The sequence below is a fragment of the Lathyrus oleraceus genome, chromosome 4, assembly GCF_024323335.1.
Source record: "Lathyrus oleraceus cultivar Zhongwan6 chromosome 4, CAAS_Psat_ZW6_1.0, whole genome shotgun sequence".
Classification (NCBI taxonomy): domain Eukaryota; kingdom Viridiplantae; phylum Streptophyta; class Magnoliopsida; order Fabales; family Fabaceae; genus Lathyrus; species Lathyrus oleraceus.
The window spans coordinates 261,190,643-261,209,564 of NC_066582.1; the positions used below are offsets into that span (position 1 = coordinate 261,190,643).

The 18,922-nt window shown below is 36.1% G+C and overlaps 1 non-coding gene across 1 annotated transcript; it reads right to left on the reverse strand.

Annotated features, from left to right (window-relative positions):
* Positions 1–18,058: 18,058 nt before the first annotated feature.
* On the reverse strand, positions 18,059–18,165 carry LOC127077880 (small nucleolar RNA R71). Its single transcript, XR_007787646.1, has one exon. It is a non-coding gene; the product is annotated as a small nucleolar RNA R71 (small nucleolar RNA).
* Positions 18,166–18,922: the final 757 nt, after the last annotated feature.

Genomic DNA, 18,922 nt, shown 5'->3' on the forward strand with positions numbered 1-18,922 from the left:
ACCCTTATTAAAAGTCTTTTCTCCTCCCTTACCTTAGGTTTCCTGCAACAATGATGAATTGAACAACTTATATGGATTCCTCTTCTCAAACCTAGCTCTCATTCCCAAAAGCCTTGTTCTTCTTGCCTCTTATTTTTACATATTATCATATTCTCTAAAACCTGGTTTTCCCCAAACTTATAGAATTTATATGGTTCTCCATATTTCTTAAAATTACATTTCCCAACTTACTACTAGCTTCTCTCCTCTTTTGATGTATTTTCCTCAATTCACATAAATGCCCCAAAACTCTTATTTCACCAATTTTTCTTATTTTATTTCCAATATTAATTAAAATTCTAATTTATTCTACCATGTTACTACATCCTCTCCACACCCTACCATTTCACTACACCCCAACAACATATAATCATATAATTTTATTTAAGGGCACACCAAACACCAAATAATTAAATAAAAATTCTAAATAATTCAATTAAATAATTTAATCGAATTTAGGTTGTTACACCATAAAACTTTCTAGTCAATGCATGAATATTGTTTCCTTGAGGTAGCCATTGAGGAAGACATTGTTGATGTCCAGTTGCCTTACTTGCAAGTTATGATGCATTACAATGGAGGGAATAACTCTGATTGTACTTGCTTTGATGACTATAATAAATGTTTCTCCATAGTCTAGTCTAGTTGTTTGTTGGAAATCTTTTGGAACAAATCATGCTCTCCTTCTCTCTTTGGTGCAATTGGCCTTGTACTTGGTCTTAAAGACCCATTTAAAATCAATGATATTTTTTTGACCTTGGTATGTCCAAGTACGAATGGTCATGAGTGCTTGAAATTCATTGTGGATAACTTTTATCTATAGAGGTTTTGTAAGTGCTTCTATAGTGGTGATAGGTTCCATGGCTTATGTGCAAATCTCAGTTCGACGAATGTAAGTGACCTTTAGTTTGTGAATACCTGATTTTCTCCTAGTATGTATCAAGTGATTATTGGTACTTGCCTCAGTTTCATTTCTTGTGTGATCATCAACATTTTATGAATTTATGCTTGATGACTCTGTATGCTCCCTAACTTCATGTATGGTGGCATTTTATGATGGAGTATGAGTTACTTGATTTATTTAATTATTTGCATCTTGAAATCTTTCAAATTAAACATGAGTTTCTTCTGTCTTTCCTCTATTTATGTGCCCAAAACGTGCTCCTTCAGTGACTGAGGTAGTGGTATCATTAGTGAGATTACCTACAGTGCATAAAGAAAAAAGATAGATGAATTATCGGTTAATGTTTTCAATGGGCCTCTTGCATTGAGAAATTCAACATGGAATTGAAAGATATCTACATTGGAGATAACATGTCTTGAAGTGAAGATTTTTCCATGGAAGTTGACGCATTTATACCCTTTGTCTGAGTTGCTATAACCTAGAAAAACACATCTTGTTGTATGAAACTATAGCTAGTATTGATTATATGGTTTTAGGCATGGATAAAAAGAACATCCAAAAGGGTTCAAGGACTTATACTCATATTTTCTTGTGATATATCAACGAGTAACGACTCTTATTATGAGTGACAAATGAGGGAGACAAGTTAATGAGGTATACTGCATTTGAGAAAGCTTCCCACCAATAACACAATGGAATTTTTAGGCTTGAGCAAGTAAAGTTAATCCAAACTCAATAATATGTTTGTTCTTTCTCTCAACCTTGCCATTTTACTAAGATGTATAAAGAGAAGACATTCTAAATTGTATGCATGCATCTATTGCAAGCCTTTGGACATGTTTGTACTCGCCACCACCGTCACATTGGATTGCTTTCTTTTCTTGTTAAATTGGTTTTCTACTAGATTTTTGAATTGAACGAAGATGTGCACAATTTCTAATTTTCATTTTGAGGGATAAATCCATGTAAATATACTAAAATCACCAATAAAATGAACATTATACTTAAAATCACATGATGATATTATTGGTGCAGAACCCCATACACCATAGTGAATTAATTCATTAATTCAACAGGTTCCTAAGCATGGGAGGGAGAAATTTTAAAAGGTAAAAAAATGCATTTTTCCATATTGGAATGTCTCACAAAAGCCAAAAGGATCACTAGGTGATAGTTTCACATTGCAACTTTTCCAGATCGTGTTTGGTACTCCATTGCTTGTGTGACCAAGTTTCATATGCTAGATATCCATAATAGACACATAAGAAGTTGAGTCCTTTCCAATCCCTGAGAGCTGGTACATGCCAAATTTAAGTGTACTTCTTAGTATTGCTCTCCTTATCATTTTGTCATTCACAAAACAACAATTTCCATCAAACTTAACAAGAATGTTATTGTTAGTAGTAAGTCTAGAAACACTTAATAGATTTTTGGTAATATAAGGGACATATAAGACATAATGTAACTTAAGTGGGTTGAGTTTTGAGGAACATGCACCCACAATTTCCTATTTCTCACCATTACCGACAACTAGTAAATTCTTACCATAATTCCCGATCAAGTTTTGAAATTTGCCAGTTTGATTTGTCACATGATTACTTGCACCTCTGTCTAAGTTAGATCCTCTCAAATTTTCATTTGAACCAAAACTGTTGCCTTTCCAGCTTCCTCGGTGACCTGTATTATTAACCACACTTACTAAGACATTGATGATGAGATTACTGAAGCATTTGCGTTGCTCAATTCTTGATTCAAAACTCAGTAATTGAGATTGTAGGTCAATCCAACTGAGAGATATTTGACCAGAATGTTTAATTCTACGTGGTTATACTTAGAGTAAAAAACATTTAAGGTTTGAATGATTAGATATGAGTTGGAAATTGGATTCCTCGCAAGTTTAAGCTTGTCAACTAGGTTTTTCATGTTGATCAAATGGTCTTGCATCTTCATTTTTCCTTTTCTAGTACTATGGAATTCAGAATTTAGGTAGGTTACTCAAGACCATGTGGGTGTGGAAGCTAAACTTTGAACCTCTTTCCAAAGTTGTTTTAAGCTTTGATAGTGAAAGATTTGTGTCGTTATGTCTGCAATTCATAACAACATGTACATATTCACAACAAATCAACAACATTCTCACACTCAATTCATCAACATACACAATAATCACATATTCGTCATTTAGATTATGCAATGACACTTATAACCTCAACTTGACTCATATGCATGTGATACCATATCATCATCAATTGGTTCACTCAGGAATCAGGTTCACCCTGCTCGAACCAGAAATTCATCCTGCTCGGATTCAATACAAGTCACCAATCCACCCTGCTCGGATTGCAACTTTTCTCTTTCATCAATAACCACGACATAATAAATGCATGTCACAACATGTCAATGCAAAAAAACATAATGTGCCCAAAAGGTTCTCCTTCAGTGACTGATGTAGTGGTATAATTAGTGAGATTACATGCAGTGCACAAAGTAAAAAAGATGGATGAATCATCAGTCAGTGTTTTCAATGGGCCTCTTATGTTGAGAAATTCAACATGGAATTGAAATCTATCTACATTGGAGATAACATGTCTTGAAGTGAATATTTCTCCATGGAAGTTGACGCATTTGTACCCTTTGTCTGAGTTACTATAACCTAGAAAAACACATCATGTTGTATGAAATTATAGCTTGTATTGATTATAAGGTTTTAGGCATGGATAAAAAGAACATCCAAAAGGCTTCAAGGACTTATACTCATATTTGCTTGTGATATATCAACGAGTAAGGACTCTTATTATGAGTGACAAATGAGGGCAACAAGTTAATGAGGTATACTGCATTTGAGAAAGCTTCCCACCAATAACATAAGGGAACTTTTAGGCTTGAGCAAGTAAAGTTAATCCAAACTCAATAATATGGTTGTTCTTTCTCTCAATCTTTCCATTTTACTAAGATGTATAGAGATAAGACATTCTAAATTTTATGTATGCATCTATTTTAAGCCTTTGGAATTTTTTGTACTCACCACCACCATCACATTGGATTACTTTATTTTCTTGTTAAATTGGTTTTCTACTAAATTTTTGAATTGAATGAAGATGTGTACAATTTATAATTTTCATTTTGAGGGGTAAATCCATTTCAATATACTAAAATCACCAATAAAGTGAACATTATACTTGAAACCATAAGATGATATTATTGGTGCAGGACCCCACACACCATAGTGACTTAATTCAAGAGGTTCCTAAGCATGGGAAGGAGAAGTTTTAAAAGGTAAAAAATGCATTTTTCCATATTGGCATGTCTCGCAAAAGCCAAAAGGATCACTAGGTTATAGTTTCACATTGCAACTTTTCAAGACCGTGTTTGGTACTTCATTGCTTGTGTGACCAAGTTTGGTATGCTAGATATCCATAATATACACATAAGAAGTTGAGTCCTTTCCAATCCCCAAGAGCTGGTACAAGCCATATTTAAGTGTACTTCTTAGTATTGCTCTCCCTGTCATCTTGTCCTTCACAAAATAAAATTTCCATCAAACTCAACAAGACTGTTATTGTCAGTAGTAAGTCTAGAAACACTTAATATATTTTTGGTAATATAAGGGACATATAAGACATAATGTAACTTAAGTGAGTTGAGTTTTGAGGAACATGCACCCAAAATTTTCAATTTCTCACCATTACTTACAACTAGTAAGTTCTTACCATAATGCCCAGTTAAGTTTGGAAATTTTCCAATTTGATTTGTCACATGATTACTTGCACCACTGTCTAAGTTAGATCCTCTTCAATTTTCATTTGAACCAAATTTGTTTCCTTTCCAGCTTCCTCAGTGGTCTATATTATTAACCACACTTGCTAAGACATTGATGGTGATATTATTGAAGTTATTGAGTTGCTCAATTCTTGATTGAAAACCCAGTAGTTGAGATTGTAGGTCAATCCAACTAAGAGATTTGACCAGAATGTTTAATTACTACGGGGTTATACTTAGAGTAAAAACCATTTAAGGTTTGAATTATTAGATATGAGTTAGAAATTGGATTTCTCGCAAGTTTAAGCTTGTCAACTAGGTTTTTAATTTTGATCAAATGGTCTTGCATCTCCATTTCTCCTTTTCTAGTACTATGGAACTCATACTTTAGGTAGGTTACTCAAGACCTTATGTGCGCACCAGCTAAACTTTGAACCTCCTCCCAAAGTTGTTTTAAGCTTTCATATTGAAGGATTTGTTGCGTTATGTATGCAGTCATCGATTTTTTCCACCAATCAAAGAGTTACTGATCATATGTCTGTCAATCCTCATATTAAGGATTCACTTTCTTGATAGAGTTTATACTTATGATGAATTCATTAGAACATACCTTTGTCCCTATATCATGTATTCATCAAATCTATAACTTTTGATTATAGGAAATACTAAGGATCTCCAAAGAGGGTAGTTATCACTGTCCAGCTTGAGAACGACAATTGATGGAATATCTCAGTTGTTTTTTGATTTTGCAGCATGTGACATTTTTGAAATTTTGAATTGAAAGCCTACAGACAAGGATGTTGTGATGCCAAGTTAAAAGTGTATATTATGTATGTATTATTGTTGTAATTCGAATATAAATGTACACATATGTATACTGAGATGACTTGCTATACACGATTCAAGGATCGTGCTCATATCCCAATATGGGAACTAATGATGTTTGGCTAATCTTATATTTATCTATAAAAACAACATGCTACCAAAAAACCATTAACACCTTTTTTAAACTTAGTTAAAATTGAGTAATAATCAGGGTTATTTTTTATTAATTACGTTTCCCATAATTAATACTCCTATTTCACTCAATTACCCCTTTTAACCATTGTTTTTTTATCATTGGTCATTATTAAGTTTAACAAATATTGTGTAGAATTCAGAAACCACTTTCCATTTTCCACACTTCTTTATACATTCTTCTCTTTACTCTACATCACTTATCAATCCCAAACTCCAATCGTTGTTACTTTCTCAGATTTACATATAGAAGAGGATCTCAAATCCCTCAACGAATTCCTTTCCTAAAAAACCTATATTTCATGGTAACACTCAAATCTTTTTGATCCCAATTTATTCATTGTTTTAAACTTTTTTATGAGATTTGATTACTTAAGTATTGTATACATTTTTTTAAAAATTATGAATCAATTTACAAAGGATGATATCAATTTACAAAGTGTATGAAGCTGTTAGTGAGAAGTCAAGTGAATCTTTTTCCAATGCTGCTAATTTGTATGATGTTGTCCATTCAAGTCTTGTTACTAAGTATGCTTTATTTTTTTAGATTTTGTTTCTCATTTTTTTAATTTTCTGATTGAAATATGAGTTTTAGTTTTAATTTTTGTATTTGTTTCTTATATTGATATAGAATGAAGAATTTTTTTGTTAAATATCCAGAAATTTAAAAAAAAATTCAAAAATACACTATTTTTCAAAAAAATTACACAAATGGTCATTTTTGGCCCTAAATTAAACCTAGGCGCCACCCTAGTTGGCGCCTACCCTTAATGGGTAGGGCAAGTCGCCACTAGGAGTGGCGCCTACACCCATTCCCTTTTTTTATTTTTATTATTATTATTTTTTTTAATATGTTTTATTTATTTATTTATTTATTTTTTTTTTAATTTATAAATTATATTAATTTATATTAACACATATATATAAATAAAATTATTTACAAGATATATATATATATATATATATATATATATATATTAATTTATATATATATATATATATATATATATATTAATTTATATATATATATATTAATTTAATTTATAAGTAATTAATATTATTTGTAAATTTTTGAAAAAAAAATTAATTTATATACGTGTAAATAAATATTTATACACATGTAAATTAATTAATATATATATATATATATATATATATATATATATATATATATATATATATATATATATATATATATATATATATATATATATATATATATATATATATATATATATATATATATATATATATATATATATATATATATATATATAAAGATATGATAGACAATATCTTTAAAGATAAAGATAAAGATATAAAGATAATAAACAGAAAATATTTTTATTAAAATAATAGACAAGACAAATATTACAAAGATATGATTAAAATGCATTATTAATTTGGGATTTATCACATATGATGCGGTCCCTGGTACGATCCGCACGGGGGAGATCTAATTACTCGCCTAGACGGTTCACGTGGTGGTGGTGCTTCCCTATTACCACCCCTAGTCCTAACGCGTCCCCTTGCCGTTTGTCGTTGTGGTTGGGTCGAAGTCCCTTCAGTGCTGTAGGAAAGACGGGTCCCCTCTGCGCCCTCAAAGCTTTGTCTCGGTGGGACAAACTGACTACTGCTGGGTGCGCCCTCGAATTGTGGTCTTTGGTAGTTTAGGGTTGAATCGGGTTGGCCAAAGAACAATGTTTGTTGTGGTGTGTAGTAGTCTTGTTGGTAGTCCTCTTGTATACCCGTGTCGGGGCTAGGTGGAGGACTGGAAGAGCTCGGGACATTGTCGTGATGGAAGTGTTGGGATTGGTGGAAGTGGGGGGATTGATATTGTGGTAGGTGTTGGGACTGTTGATGGTGGTGGGAATGTTGAGTTTGGTGTTGGTAGTCTTCATGGTATTGGGGTTGAGTTTGTGGTATGTATTGTTGATTTGGTTGGGGGGTGGACATGTGTTGTGGTGGTTGTTGTTGGTAATATGGTGGTGGTGGTTGTTGTTGGTAATAAGGTGGTGGTGGTTGTTGTTGGTAAAATGGTGGTGGTGGTTGTTGTTGGTAATAAGGTGGTGGTTGTTGTTGTTGGGAATATTGTGGTGGTTGTTGTTGTTGGAAATATGGCTGTTGCATCCGGGGATCGTCCAAATAGAACGGGTCAGACACAATCATTTCTGGATTTGTATTTGCTCTATACCAATCCACATATTCCCTTGTCGGCTTCATTTCGTCGGGCGCCACCGGAAATTGTAGAACATAGTGGGCACGGTCTTTCCACATTTTACGAAACTCCTTAGCAAATTCCTTCCAATTTTGGGCATATCACTGGTGGCTGACTTTTTTTAGATGCCAAGGTTCCATAGACATTGGGGGGCCTGGGATTTCTTGATGCATTCCGAATTGCAGCTTGACACGGTCACTTTGGTGCATCTCCACAGTGGTGAACCGCATTATGGCCGTTTTTGTTGTCCAAACAGCTGCATCTTCGGGGTTGGGTTGATGTTCCAATCCCAAATATGGCCTCCAAATAAACTGCAAAGAAAAAAGAAAATATGTTATTTATCGAGAATGCATGATATTAATAAATCAGTTAGAAGCTGAGTGATTTAGTGGTAATACATCTTGTGCTCGGAGACGATCCAAGAGTTGACGATAAAATATAATTTTATTTTTGGGGGTAAGACTGTAATCCAGTCCGATTGTAATGAACCTAAACAAAAAAAGATAAATAATATTATTTACAAATATTTATAGAATAAATATACAAAATGAAATAACATCATAAATTTACCTAGTTGCGTAGGGGAAGGAGTAGACATTAGGATTTTCTGGGGCTAGCCTCGACAATCTCCACCACCCCCATGTTTGGAGCAAAAAAGCACATCCAGAAAATGTACAGTGCTCATTTTGTGCATTTTTACACAAAGAGCTATATAGGAATGCTAATACAGCAGAACCCCAACTATATGTGCTTATTCTATCAATGTCCCCGAGCAAACTCAAGTACATAAAGTTTATGCTATTTCCCGTCCCTTCGGGAAATAGCAAGTTCCCAAACAATAGCATAATGTAAACCCGGGTTTTTATGACTTTTTCTTGTTCAGAGGATTCCTCAGTCAAAGTTATGGAGTCGTGGTACAATTGTAGGCTAGATAATTTAATACCCTGACCCCTTGCTTTTGCAGATCCCTCACCCTCGACCAGATCTACCCCCAACATTTGAACACATATTTGGTTAGGCTGTTGAACATTTCCAGTCACAGGCTTACCATCTATTCTAAGACCCAAAAGCATGTACACGTCCTCTAATGTGACGGTACATTCACCAGTTGGTAGGTGAAAAGTGTGTGTCTCAGGTCTCCAACGTTCACACAGAGCCAAAATGAATTTGACATCAATTGTGGCATTTACGACATGCATAACATGACCGAAACCCGCACGCTCTATGTAAGGTACGTACCATGGGTCTGGATAAGGCATAGGGTGTGAACGTTGACGAAATTTCTTGGGATCCTTTAAAAACAAACAATATAAACAATCATTAAATTGGACTTTTAAAAAACAAATTACAAACATACGAAAGAGGCAATGTTCAAGAAAAATTTACAAATGAGGCAATGTTTGCCCTAGTGCCTCTGTGTTCTTGGCCCATGGTAAGAAGAGACATGACTGCAATGTAGAACGAAGCTTGGTGGATGAGAAGTTTCGCCGGAGTTCTCTGAATAAAAGTGTTAGTGGTTGATGAAAACTTGCAAGAATGACCCTCTATTTATACTCGTTTTCAAGTAGACTGAATATGCAAAGGTGTGACAAGTGGAAGGCATGCGTGGGAATCTTGCAGAATAGGTGCAGGCTAGGTGGTAGTGTTGGCATGCATTGGTGCAGACTAGGTTTCACTTGTCTTGTCTTGGGGAAGACTTGGTGGAACCTGATGATGCAAAGGTGTGACACGTGGAAGGCATGCGTGGGAATCTTGCAGAATAGGTGCAGGCTAGGTGGTAGTGTTGGCATGCATTGGTGCAGACTAGGTTGCACTTGTCTTGTCTTGGGGAAGACTTGGTGGAACCTGATGATGCAAAGGTGTGACACGTGGAAGGCATGCGTGGGAATCTTGCAGAATAGGTGCAGGCTAGGTGGTAGTGTTGGCATGCATTGGTGCAGACTAGGTTGCACTTGTCTTGTCTTGGGGAAGACTTGGTGGAACCTGATGATGCAAAGGTGTGACACGTGGAAGGCATGCGTGGGAATCTTGCAGAATAGGTGCATGCTAGGTGGTAGTGTTGGCATGCATTGGTGCAGACTAGGTTGCACTTGTCTTGTCTTGGGGAAGACTTGGTGGAACCTAATGATGCAAAGGTGTGACACGTGGAAGGCATGCGTGGGAATCTTGCAGAATAGGTGCATGCTAGGTGGTAGTGTTGGCATGCATTGGTGCAAACTAGGTTGCACTTGTCTTGTCTTGGGGAAGACTTGGTGGAACCTGATGATGCAAAGGTGTGACACGTGGAAGGCATGCGTGGGAATCTTACAGAATAGGTGCAGGCTAGGTGGTAGTGTTGGCATGCATTGGTGCAGACTAGGTTGCACTTGTCTTGTCTTGGGGAAGACTAGGCATGCATTGGTACAGACTAGGTGGAGAATACATTTCATGGATAGGCAGTAGACGTGTCAAAATTATTACATGCATGCAGCTCCACCTAGCCTGCAAGATCCTTGCATGCTTTACACGTGTCCAAGTTTTGCATGCGTTGCTCTTGGGGAAGGCTTGGTTGAAGACATGCATGCAAAGATGTCTCGGAATCTTGCAGTATAAATATTCACCCACATTTTCACAAAGGTATTCACAATATCTTCACAGCAATCTTCACAAAACCTTCACAATATCTTCACAAAACCTTAACAAAACCTTCACAATATCTTCACAAAACCTTCACAAAACCTTCACAATATCTTCACAAGACCTTCACAAAACCTTCACAATTTCTTCACAAAACCTTCACAAAACATGTCATCTTCTTCACAATACAAAATCAAAGCTCACGTCAATGGTGAGACTTATGAATGTGATATGTCTGGCTTCCTATTTAGAAACACCGAATGCACTCGTTTTTGTCTAAATAGAGGAGCTGACTTCTCTTATCTGAAAAGGAAGATTGAGTCCAAACTAAGACAACCCGTGTCCCAAATTTTTTATCAATAACCTTTTTTTTCAGAAAATAACTCTGTCAAGTTTTATAAGTCATTGATTCAAAATGACATGGAGACAAAATACATGTTTCGTAACCATGAGTATTCTGGTTACGAATACATAGTGTTGTACATTGTGTTGGAACAATTTCGACCAACTCAGAATATTCAGTCACAGGTTATTGATCCTGTGATTAATGACGAACAAGATGTTGAGCACCACGTTGAAGACGATGTGGTTGATGATGCTGAAGACGTGGTTGATGACTTGGTGAACCGTGATTCTGAAGACGAAGACCAAGTTCAAATACCTATAGCGCAACGCTACTCACCGCCTGCGCACTTCACAACACTTAACTTGGGCGAGGATGAGCCCTCATCAGATATGTTCTACAACCCATATATGAGGTCTGATGAGCACTTAAAGAAGGGTGACCAATTTCGGACCAAGGAAGAGTGTCTGTTAGCAATAAAGAACTGGCACTTGAAAAACTGTGTTGACTACGATGTTATCAAATCAAATCCGGAAAGATACGTTATTGTATGCAAAAATCCGGAGTGTGGGTATAGGTTGATGGCATCGTACAAGAAGAAACATAATGCGTGGGTGATAGGGTCCATTTCTCAAGCTCACATTTGCGTCAACACCAACATGGCACAGGATCATCGCAAACTTAGCCATGATATGATCTGCCATTCCATATTACCTCTAGTTGAGGCTGACCCGTCACTGAAGGTCAAAACAATTATCTCCCATTGTGTGGCTGTTTTCAAATATACACCGTCATACAGAAAGGCTTGGTTAGCGAAAACCAAGGCAATTGAACTGGTATACGGTAACTGGGAGGAATCATACAAACAACTACCACGCTACCTGGCTGCACTACGATTGTATTCACCTGGGACGGTTTCTATAATGGAGACCTTTCCGGCACAATCCCCTGACGGAACTCGTCTAGAAGGTAATGGAATATTCCATAGACTTTTCTGGGCATTCCGTCCCTGCATCATCGGTTTTACATTCTGCAAACCACTTGTTCAAGTCGATGGAACTTGGCTGTATGGGAAATACAAAGGATCGTTACTGATGGCGGTCGCACAAGATGGAAATTCTAATATTTTCCCAATAGCCTTTGCATTGGTAGAAGGAGAAACGGCTGCTGCTTGGAGTTTCTTCCTTAAGAATCTCCGAACGCACGTGACTCCACAAGCTGGCATCTGTGTGATTTCTGACAGGCACGCTTCAATAGACAGTGCATACAATAATCCAGCAAATGGTTGGCATGACCCCCCGTCTACCCATGTCTACTGCATCAGGCATATTGCTCAAAATTTTATGCGGGAGTTCAAGGATAACTTCTTGAAGCAACATTTGATAAACGCGGGGTATGCATTAAACCAACCTGGATTCCAATACTACCGCCGGGAAATAGTGTTGGCAAATTCTGATGCAGGGAGGTGGATCGATAATATTGACAGAGCGAAGTGGACTAGATCATACGACGATGGGGTGAGGTGGGGCCACATGACAACAAATCTTGTGGAATCAATGAACGGCGTCTTTAAGGGCATATGTAACCTCCCGGTAACCGCATTGGTGAGTGCGACCTATTTTCGGATGGCAACGTTGTTCGTAACAAGAGGCAGGCGCTGGCATGAAGTGTTGCAGACGAGTCAAGTATATAGTGATGCCTGCATGAAGTTTATGAGGCAGGAATCTGCCAAAGCCAGCAGCCATCGGGTTACGGAATTCGACCGCCATGGTCACACTTTTAGTGTCAAGGAAACAATTGACCACAACCAAGGGCTTCCCAGACAAGAGTATAGGGTCCTAATACCAGACCGTTGGTGCGACTGTGGTCAATTTCAGGCCTATCGTATGCCTTGTTCCCATGTCATTGCAGCGTGTTCACACAGCCACTTCGATGCATTATCGCTAGTGTCTCCCATCTACAAAGTTGCAACATTGCTCAATGTATACGACAATCCCTTTCCGGTGGTAGCATTGGAGGCGTATTGGCCAGAGTATGACGGGGAAATTGTTTGGCACAACGAATCGATGCGGCGGAATAAAAGTGGTCGCCCAAATAGCAGGCGCATTAGAACTGAAATGGACGTCGCAGAGAAAATGCAGAGGAAGTGTAGCGTATGTAGACAACTAGGGCATAATAAGAACAAATGTCCATATCGTGGATCTAGTTCCACAACTTAGTTTTCATATTCATAAATCTGTGTACCAATGCTATTTATCATTAAAGTTTACTTTTTATTCCAAATAGAAGATGACACTGGAACAACAAACACAAACATCTAACATTACAACACCAATTACTAAAACAAAAACAAATACTGGAACAAAAACAAGTACTAAAACAAGAACAAGTACTAGAACAATAACAAATACAACAACAACATGACAAACAACCATTAAAATCTAAGAAATTACAACAGTTAACACTATGTCGTCTGATCCATGCATCATTTGGATGCAATCAATGTCGCTTTCAACTTCAACCCACCAACGTATTGTTTCTCCAGTTTCAAATGAGAACCTTGTTCTAAGCCTCTGAATCCTTCTGATGACTTCACCAGGTTGGTAATCTCCCTCTAACCAAGACATCAAGGACCTTTTTAGTTGGTCCAACGAACGGATGTTCCAAAATTTCATCTCCATTGGGGGTTTCAAAGGCGAGAAAATAACATGTCCATCCCTTTTTAAGATTACTAGTTCAGGATCCGGGCGCCTTGATGATGTTCGCTGCCATGACGACGGTCTTGGGGATGCCATGAACTCAACTTGATAGAGAAAGTGATAGGAAATAGTGGTAAAGAAAATGCAAGGAAATAACACTTTATTTATAGGAAAAGATCTGGGTTGTACACCAATCTACTTAACCCTAATTAGTGTCGCAGTTGATTAATTAGTCTTATGGGGAATTAGGGTTTCAATTAGGTCATAACTACCAAACTCTAATTATAACCGATCAATAAACCCTAATTATAATTGATAAATTAACCTTAACATGATTAACCCCAATTCTCCCAAAAATTTAAATAATATTAATTACTTATAAATTAAATTAATATATATATAAATTAATATATATATATATATATATATATATATATATATATATATATATATATATATATATATCTTGTAAATAATTTTATTTATATATATGTATTAATATAAATTTATATAATTTATAATAAATCTAAATTCATAAATTAAAAAAAAAATTTAAAAAAATAAAAATAAAAATAAATAAATAAAACATATTAAAAAAAATAAAAAAAATTAAAAGAGTGTAGGTGCCACTCCTAGTGGCGACTTGCCCTACCCTTTAAGGGTAGGCGCCAACTAGGGTGGCGCCCAAGTAGAAAATTAGGGCAAAAGTTGCCCATTTGTGTAATTTTTTTGAAAAAATATCTATTTTTGAAATTTTTTTAAAAAATCAGGATATTTAAAAAAAAATTCTAGAATGAAAAACTATGGTGTTTTGATTATAGGAGAGTCTTGGTGAATACAAAGCTCACGCAAAAATAAGAAGAAAAAGTTTGAGATTTGTTACATTGATAATATATTTTAGGGTTTCTCCTTTATCTCCAATAATAACTTATATTTCTCCATTCCTCTTTTAGTTGTTTGTTTCTCTATTAAAGTTGCATATATGGCTACTATGTGTTTAATAAAATTTTGCAATGAACTCTCATCAAATTCTACAGTATACTCTCATTCAACTTTCAAGCATGGCAGTGGACTCTGATATATGTTACATGTTTTGTTCCTTTTTTTTCTTCTATTTCTACATAATATTTGATTGGTATATTATGTAGTATTATATTCCTCTTAAAAATATGTTCCTTTTCTATATATGAGAAAAAAAGTTGAGCTGACTATTATTATTTCTTCAAAATCAAAGAAAATCTATGTGGTTTTGTTCTAATTTTCTTTTTGAGGTCTGAACTGAAGCAACTTTTTTATGATTTTTTGTAATCCTTTTAGGCTATGGTTCTAGAAGCATGCATGGAGGTTTTAATGGTGTTAGATGACCATTCACAAATTCTCAACGGATGGAACTTGAACATCAAGCTTTTATCTATAAGTATATTACTATAAATGCTCTTGTGCCTCATTATTTGCTTATTCCTAAAAGAAAAGCTCTTGATTCTGTTGGCTTAAGTAACTTTCCAATGCATGTATGTATTGTATTTATGTCTTTTTATTGCTTGATTGATGGTAAAAAAGTTGAATTAGATACATGTTAGTTTATACTCATCTTTGAGATATTGGGTTTACTCAACTATAGAATGCTATGTTGATTCTTTGGAATTACTAAAGAATCTCAAAAAATGATTGTAATATTTTATAACCTTTCCATATCACAATTGTTTAGGTTTACTAACTTCAATAAGTTATCACATTTTTGAGCTTCATGTTTCTTTTCCCTTTACCTTCCCATATCACAATTGTTTAGGTTTACTGACATGGATATTGATTATCATGTTTCTCTTCCCTTTACCTTTTTCTAATTTTGCACTATTTTCCTAGCTTGCATGCTTTTATGTTGTGATCAAAAGTTCAACTATTTCAACCTTTTTTGAAGTGACTTTTATTTCTTAGTCTCCAGATTCTTCATGATGCATTCTTTAAATATCAGACAAACTCAAAGTTGTCATCTCTTGGGGACTTGTCTTAATGGGAAAAGTTGTCTTATATGTTTTTCAGTGATTTTTCATAGAATCTGTTTACTTATGTGTTTTCTTAATTATGTCTTATACATTACAATCTTTCTTTCATGTTATCATATCTCAATGTGCATTAACATGTTTTCTTTCCTTATGCCACTGATAACACTAAAATTTACCGTATTTTCGACTCCGATTTCACATGCATTCTAGTTGTTTTATTATCATTTTGTTGTGTTATTGCTATGTTTTTCTTTGTTTTCAGGTTTTTATTTTAATCGGAGCCCCGATCGAGAAAAGGAGCGAAAAAGAGCCAAAAACCCTAAAATTCAGCATTTTGTACTTGTGACCTACCCCACGGCTGGCGCCATAGACCCTGCCATGACGTGTCCAAGCTCAACTTCCCTCAACCTCCACGTTCCCCACTACTTCCACTAAGGCGCCTCATTTTGTGCTTGTGGCGGGCGCCATGGCCTTGTGGCGGGCGCCACAAGAGGAAAGTTTTTCCCTCCCATTTTCAAGTTGAAGGGCATCCTTGTCATTTCCATATTTTTACTTGCTTATAAATAGAAATTCGAAATCACTTTTACAATCATCCAAACTTAGAGCAGAGGCAAACTCAGAGCAACTTTGTTTCACTTAGGCATATATTCAGTATTATAAAGTGGTAACCGCTTCACATTGGAGTGTTACCACAATTGTGTAATCGAGTCTGTGATAGAGTCTGTAATCGAGTTTGGAGCACTTTGGAAGGAAGTTAATCCTGCCACCATTTTCATTTCGGCTTTGCAATTTATTCAACCCTCCGATTGGAGCAGGTTTTTATTACTTGTCTTTATCTTATTTATTTTCCCGCACTCACTTTACTTTCATTTATTTCTCGCACTCGCTTTACTTTATTTATTTCCTCGCACTCGCTTTACTTTCATTTATTTCTCCCACTCGCTTTACTTTATTTATTTTCTCGCACTCGCTTTACTTTATTTATTTCCTCGCACTCGCTATAAATTATTTATTTCCTCGCACTCGCTTTACTTTTATTTATTTTTCGCACTCGCTTTACTTTTATTTACTTTCCGCACTCGCACTACTTTTATTTATTTTAATGCACTTTTACTTTACCATGTATAGCTAAATTTATAAGGTTAGAATGTAAGGATCATAATTGAACCGATAATCCGTACAATTGTTCGTAGAAGCACTTAAGGGCTATTTTAACTTTCAAATTAAGTTTTCCCGCACTTCAATTCCGTTGGGTAAGATCGAAAGCCGTCCAACGTCTTTTTAAACTTTATTGTTTTTAACTATTTCAAAAACAGTGAAAGCGCTTTGTTTAGTTCATTAGGAGATTTTAACATTAAGAAGAAAAGAGATTTTAAAACTATTTTCGGACGCGTTTATAAGTTTAGAGTCTGGTTCGTAAGAACCTCTTTTGGTTAAGAAATCCAGGTTATAATACTTTTCAACTTAGTCAAGATACTATATTTCTTAAAAATAGGTTTACTACTCTAACGCAATGCGCGCCTTTTTATAAGTGACAATAAGAGGGTTTGATTAGGGAGTACAACTCGGTTCTGAATACGCGAAAGCGACAGTTCCTGTTAAATTAGTTCTTTTCAAAGTAGGAAACATTGCCCATAAGTAGTTCTGTTAGCAAGCACTTGGATTATTAATTGATTATGTGAATTACATTCGACCCTGTCTTTATTAATTAATCTTTATTCAACACTTTACTTTTCCTTGCACACCCTAAAAACACTTATTTTGATTGCCTTTGATAAACACCATAACAATAGATAACGATAGATTGACACTTGGTCTCTGTGGATTCGACAATCTTTTATATTACTCTGACGCGTTCGTATACTTGCGAAACCACCGCATCAAGTTTTTGGCGCCGTTGCCGGGGACCAATTTCGTCAAATTTCATTTTCCTGTTGTTATATCGTTTAGACTTATGCTATTTCCCGCCGGTCAATGCGAAGAACTCGCAGCACCGGAAGTTTAAGCTTAGTATACCCTCTGGCGGAACCTGAACGTTACGCTCGCGCACGTTTATTCTTTCATAGAATTAAGAGAGCTATGGCCGAAGATCAAAACCAAAGACCTCTTAAGGATTTCGCTCAACCATCTAATGAAGAACCTAGTTCTAGTATAGTAAACCCAACCATCCCAGCTAATAATTTTGAACTTAAACCATCCCTGTTGCAACTAGTGCAACAGAGACAATTCGCAGGTCTCGCTACTGAGAACCCAAACCAACATTTAAAAATATTTCTTCAATTAGCAGACACTTTTAAAACCAATGGAGCTTCTCCTGAGGCAATACGTTTAAGATTATTTCCTTTTTCCCTCAGAGATAAAGCCCTATCATGGTTAGATTCCCTTCCACCCAATTCCATTACGACTTGGGATAACCTTAGAAGAGTTTTTCTTGCTAGATATTTTCCCCCGAGTAAAACCGCCGTTCTTCGAAACCATATAACTAGATTTACCCAAAACCAAGGAGAATCGTTGTTCGAAGCTTGGGAGAGATATAAAGAGTTGTTACGAGCATGCCCACATCATGGTTTAGAAAATTGGTTAATCATTCAAACCTTCTATAATGGACTTCATTACAACTCAAAGATGACCATCGATGCTACCGCAGGCGGTGCTCTGATGAACAAACCTTATCCTGAAGCTAGTGCCCTCATCGAAGATATGGCTCAAAACCATCAATCATGGGGAGTCGAACGAGAGACAGTTGAGAAGAAGGAAGCCCAAGGAGGAGTGCATGAACTAAGCTCTATAGAAATGATGCAAGCTAAAATGGACGCATTAGCCCTCAAAGTCGAGCATATGTGCATAAACCCGAATACTGTAGCCGCAGTTTCGTCGGATTGTGAGATATGTGGAACCAAAGGACACCAATCCGCAGAATGCAGTCTATTAAACGAAACCCACTCTGAGCAAGTGAACTACACCCAAGGGAACCCATACTCGAATACCTATAACCCTGGATGGAGGAATCATCCGAACTTCTCCTATAAAAACAATAACCCAATCCAAAATAATGCACCTCCGAGACCTAGTTATCAAGCCCCTAGATCTAATCAACCTATGCAACCTGTACCACCAAAACCGAGCCTTGAGAAAATTATGGAAAATTTTATCACCGCTCAAACCCAACAAAACAAGGAGTTCATGAATCAAAACATTCATGTTAACAAATTGATTACTCAGTTAGGAACCAAGGTTGACCAAATAGTTACTCATACCAAGATGCTTGAAACTCAGATCTCTCAGGTAGCTTTAAACCAAGCCCCTCAGACTACACCTGGAGGACAA